General features: G+C 44.3%; 1 pseudogene; it reads left to right on the plus strand.

Moving 5' to 3' along the window:
• LOC102419936 overlaps positions 1-152 on the plus strand; it is a 29939-nt pseudogene extending 29787 nt beyond the window's left edge.
• Positions 153-6138: the final 5986 nt, after the last annotated feature.

The following is a 6138-nucleotide window of genomic DNA, read 5'->3' on the forward strand; positions in this document are numbered from 1 at the left end:
CGCACTCTGTTCCATGCTTCCATGTCTCTGCATCCCATTGGGACAAAGCCCTGCAGAACAACGTGGAGCACAAGGCTGAAACTTTTTCTGGTGTCTATAAGAAGCTCATAGGCAAGAATGTTAATTTTGAATTCCCAGAGTTTCATTTGTAAAGAAAAATGACTAAACAAAACATCATTCTCTGTCAAAAAAAAAAAGTTATTCTCCACAGTGCACTTAAAATCTCACCAAGATAACTCTAAATTTAGGTTATTGACAAAACTACAGTTTAGAGATACATCCCGAACATTCACCTCACCAAAGGTAACTGTGCAATCCAACAATGCCCAACCCTCTAGTTGTAAAGAAATATTTATATAACAGAAGTGGTTTGTGTTTAGAATCCTGGGTGTCTGCCTGAGTCATTTATGCTCACAGAGAGATTAAGCTCAGGAACTTTCCTCCCAGCCAGTCCTCTAAAGATGCATGAAAACTAAGGAGAGGTCATAGAACCACCAACCCCTGGTATTACCCCACAAACAATCCTGAGCAGATGGTATGAGACTCCCACAGCAGAAAGGCTGTGTGAGCTCCCTGTCAGGTGGAAGAGCATGCGTGAACTGTCATGCCCTCTTTATCAATTCCACTTCAGTCACCAACACCGTAGCCAAAGGCTAAGGAGCAGACCTAGTGTGTGAGAGCAGGTATTATGATCGCATTGCCAAAGGAAAGCAACCCGCACTCTAAAGCATAGCATAGAGAGCTCTGGATAAGTTCACCAGGCGTGCACAGGACTTTATAGGCACTTTACAAGAAAATGCAATGTTTACGTTGGATAATCACAATGAGGCCAGAGGGTCTTTTTGTTGTGCCCACCACTAAATGTCACACTACAACACATACAGAAGTATCACATTATCCTGGTGTTTGTGAGCAGCCCTGATGAGATAAAAACGTTTGGGTGCACATGTCTCAAAAAAGTCCACAGCTCTCCTAACAACTACTTCTACAGAGGAGCCAGGGGAGGAGGAATGGGTCTCTCCTTTGCAGCTGGAAAATGTTATTCAAAATATTTATAACAAGAATATCTAAGAGAGGATACTGGATTCTTGCCTCTCCACATTATTGTATGTCTCTATTTTGTCACTTTAAGATTATGTATGCACTTCAGAAATTTAAATTAATCTTACGGTAAGGTTGGAATCTTTAAGACCTCAACTGAAGGGATGTGTCCTGGATGTGTTAAAGAATTTTGTTCTGCCACTGTTCCATAATATTGAGATTTTGAAGATGTTTTAAATATTTTTAAATAAAAATCTCTTCTGATGTGTAGTGCTCTTGAATTATACCCCTTGAATTTTTTCAAACAAAGTTATTTTAAGATTCATATATTCAACAAATATATATCAAATGCCCACAAAATACAAGGCATTTTTCTGCATCAGAAGACATCAATAGGGAGAAAAAAATGGCGGAGGTTTAGACGGACGTGTTGGTGCTTTGTCCCGGAGCAGATAAGGCCAAGCAGCTGAAACGGGTAACATACAGCCCGAACAAAGAGAGGAGATTCAGCTGAGAAACAGTCTGCAGCCAGGAAAGACAGAGAACTCCTAGAAAATGGGGATGGTTAGAGATTGAGGCTGAAACCTCCCCCTGGGCGCCAGCTCAGCCGCGAGACTGCGCCATCTTGAGCAGCTGTTATCCGCATCCAGAGATCTGCTACTAACCCGGAGGCAAAGGCTCTCAAGCAGCACGACTACATGAACTCAGAGGAGACCTGCTTCCCTCCACTGAAAGGTTAGACTCCCCCAAAAGGTGCAGTTTGCAATTCAGGTTGGAGCGAGGAACGCGCGCGTGTGCGCGGGGGGAAATCTGCACCCCACAAGGTCCGCGCCTATTGAGGCCAGCGTGACCCGCAAGTGGGGAGGGCTCCCGCAGGGCTGCTCACAGAAGGTAACACTATAAATAAGCCCATAGTTGGACTGGATGCAAAGGGGCAGCCTCAGAATCTTCCAGCCGGCCTGCTACTTGGTGCCAGGGGCCAGAGCGTGCGCAGAAACTCTGCGCAAATCTGGAAGGTGGAGCCCAGCAAGTTCGCACAGCTTCCCAGGCTCTTGTTTACACACTTCCTCTTAAATCTGTGAGTTTGATTGTTGAGCCCAGTGCATGGGATTGCCCAGTTGGGGTCGCTAGCGGAGCCTGTAGGGGAAGATTGTTTTTGGGGAACCTGGGAAACAGAGCTGGGAGTGGCGCCTGGGGAGCCACCTCTGGGCGGTGCTGGTTCAGGTACAATAGAGAACTCCTGGTCAGAGAGGACATATAGCCTTGGAGGTCAATCCAGACACACTGCCACCCAGAGGCAGAGCCACGAATTGACTCTTCTGTAAATACAGATAAGGCAGTATGGGAGACCAATACAGCCTGCCTTAAAATCAGGACTGTGGCTTACAACACGGAGGAACAGTGTATCAGAGGGAAATTCAACATTCTCCTGAATTCCGGGCGTGCCAAAAAGAAGAGTAGAAGATCTGAAGCACCTGTATTACTGCACATTTTTATTTTTATTTTTTTTTAAATTACTTTTTCACCTTTTAACTAAGAAGACATCAATATACCACGTGTACCGGTTAATAATGCCGATTTCTTTCAATAGATAGAGTTACACATATGTTAATATATATGTGATAGGAGATGTATGCTATTTTATTGTATTGACAGCAAGCTTCAAAACTTCATATGTCCAATTTGCTGAAGGAGTTAACATGATCGATATTTTTATGCTTAAAAATGTTGAATTTCGTGCCAAAAAAAAGAGCATTTGCGGGAAGTTTTAATTCATTACTCTATCTTGAAGAAAAATGCTGCTGAAAGTTATTGTATACTTTGGGAAGTTTATGGTGAACATGCTCCATCTTAAGATACTTGTGAACGCTGGTTTAAATGCTTTAAAAGTGATGATTTCTATGTGAAAGACAAAGAACATCCAGGTCAACCAAAAAAGTATGAAGACCAACAATTACAAGCATTATTGGATGAAGATATGTGTCAAACTCAAAAACAACTTGCAGAAAAATTAAACATTGCTCAGCAAACAATTTCCGATCATTTACAAGCAATGGGAAAGATTTTAAAGGAAGGAAAATGGGTGCCACATCAACTGAACGAAAGACAAATGGAAAACCGAAAAGCCATCAGTAAAATGTTGCTTCAAGGGCACAACAGAAAGTCTTTTTTGCATCGAATTGTGAATGGCAATGAAAAGTGGATTTATTTTGAGATTCCCAAACTCACAAAATCATGGGTTGATCCAGGTCAACCTTCAAGATTGACTGCAAAGCCAAATTGCTTTGGAAAGAAGACAATGCTCTGTGTTTGGTGGGATCAGGAAGATGAGCTTCTAAAACCAGGTGAAACCATTAATACTGATCGCTACCAACAACAAATAATCAATTAGAACCACGCTTTGATCGTGAAACGACCAAATGGGCCAGAGACATGACAAATTTTGCTTCATGATGACACACCATCACACACTTCAAAACCAGTTAAAGACACGTTAAAAGATCTTGCCTGGAAAGTATTAACCCACCTGCCATATTCACCAGACCTTGCTCCTTCAGATTACCACTTGTTCTGATCGATGGCACATGTACTTTCCGAGCAGCACTTCAAAACATAGGAAGAAGTGGAAAATTGTGTCTCTGAATGATTTAACTCAAAACAAGACAAGTTCTATTGGGACGGTATCCACAAATTACCTGAAAGATGGGGGAAATGTGCAGCTAGTGATGGACATTACTTTGAATAAAGCACTTTTGATGTTTCTCTTGAAATTATCGTGTTTTCTTTGATTACAAAATCCGCATTATTAACCAGTACACCTAGTACATTGGTAGGAAATGGATATTCTTGAACTTAAAGAAAACTTACTGTCAAGTATCAAAGGTAAAACAAATAACCAAAGCTAAGATGCTCAATAGTCCAAGGGAAGTGCTATTTGAATGATAGAAACTAAATACCTAAGAGAATTTCAGAGTTTCAATTTGGCTTCAGAACTTCTCAGTGACCTTTAAACCCTCAACTGTAACCAAATTCAAGGCACTTGAGATAAGGAAAGCTCTTTGTTTTAAAGGTCCTAGAATGTAAATTTCTTGGTATTTCTGGGCTACCAGGATTCTCTCTGGCTCAATCACATGATAATGTAAACTGTTTACTATTAAATAACTTTGACTCAGTTATATTGCCATGTATCATTATCCTTTGCCAAAACACCAAATACACAAACATATTAAAATAACTTTGCCCTTAGTATGTTTGAGTTTTTTTTGTGTGAATTAAACAGTATAGAGCAGTGGTCAGCAAACTCATTAGTCAACAGAGCCAAATATCAACAGTACAACGATTGAAATTTCTTTTGAGAGCCAAATTTTTTAAACTTAAACTATATAGGTAGGTACATTGTTATTAACTTGATTAGGGTACTCCTAAGGCTTAGGAAGAGCCACACTCAAGGGGCTAAAGAGCCGCATGTGGCTCGTGAGCCGCAGTTTGCCGACCACGGGTATAGAGGAAATTTAAGCTGCAAGAAAATTTAGAAAGAAAAAAGTTAACTCTATAGATGGTTATGCCCAGATTTCAAGATTCCCAAGAGCCCACCAGGGAGCCAGCCAGTCCGATGCAAAAGCAAAGAGTCCTTTATTTCAAGCTAGCTTGAGCTCCCCTACCCTCCTTACTGACGCAGCAGCAAGTGGCAGAGAGAGGGCGCGGCCTGATAGAACCAGGAGTTTTATAGAGGGTTGGAGTAAGGGCGGGGAGAGGGGACTGTGGGCCCCGCCGATTGGCCAGGTGCGAGTCGGTGTCCCATTACACAGGATGTGGTCATAGTGATGGCGTGCACTTCCCTTGATTATCATTGGTTAGTCCAGAGAAATCCTGGGTGTGGCTAGCAGAGGCCTCTTCCGGGAAGAAGCCTTTGCCGAGCACATGGCCCTGCCCAAAATGGAGGTCCCAGGGTAAGATGGAGGGCAGTCCCCGCCCCTTCACCGAGAATGCGGGGAAGGGCGGGGGCCGACCTCGGGGAGCGCTGGGCATCAGGGTCTCTAGGTTGAGATCTCGCCCTTTCAGTAAACAGCGCTTAGTCCCTCTGCCTTAGGCAAGAGCAGAACACAGGGTCCCTTTAAGGGGATGCAATTCCACCGCCCTGGCCCGGCCTCAGCTGCGTGTGACCCTGGGCAGGTCCCTTAATGGATGGGGAGCCAGCCACTCGGCTCCAATGCAAGGCCTGCCACCGTGGGCGTCGCTGGAAAGCGGGCCGATCCCCCGCTGCCGGGCCGCCCACCACCCGGCCTGGCCTTTGGGCTGCCCTTTCGCTCGGCCCGAAAGTGACGCGGACGCCGACGAGGGTGGCCCGGTCCATCTGGGTGTCAGCCGGCCCGCGCCTATCCGGTCGGGCGCCGCCTCGGCCATGGCTGCCCGTCCCTCCTTTGCAGCTCCTCTCAGCGGCCTGTTGGGCCCGGCGCGGCGCGGTAGCAGCGGTGGAGGCGGAGCGGAGTCGCCCAGCCTCGGAGCCCCCAGCACAGCGGCCGCGAACTGCGTCCGAGCCACGTGCCCCGCTGGCCCTTTCATAGATGAACTGCTGAAACCCAAGTAAGTGAAATGAGTTACAGTCAGAGGAGATTAGAACTTGGTTTTCCTATTTTTTAAATTCAATGCTAGTTCTATTACATTATCTGATTAATTATAAAGTCAATTCAAATGCATTCAGTCTTTGAAAATACTGTCTATAGATACTTTTGTTTTGATCTTTGATTTTTTTAACATTGTTTTACAAGTTAGGTGTCTATGTCTGGAATAGAAACACTTGAGATTAGAATTCTGAAAGTAACTAAAAAGATAAAGCAACTTCACATAAAACAAGAAATAACTACTTCTGACACATTTTTAATATGTTTTTATTGATTTGAGAGAGAAAGGAAGGGAAAGGGAGAGAGATAGAAACATCGATGAGAGAGAAACATCAATTGGCTGCCTCTGCCACGCCCCCACCTGCATGTGCCCCAGCCAGGAACCAAACTGATGGGAGCATAAGACATTTTGGGGGCTAGCAATCTGAATTTGTTCCAGTAAGCTGCTTTCTACTTCACCCTCTTGCTAGCCGAT

The sequence above is a fragment of the Myotis lucifugus genome, unplaced genomic scaffold (assembly GCF_000147115.1).
Source record: "Myotis lucifugus unplaced genomic scaffold, Myoluc2.0 scaffold_159, whole genome shotgun sequence".
Taxonomy (NCBI): domain Eukaryota; kingdom Metazoa; phylum Chordata; class Mammalia; order Chiroptera; family Vespertilionidae; genus Myotis; species Myotis lucifugus.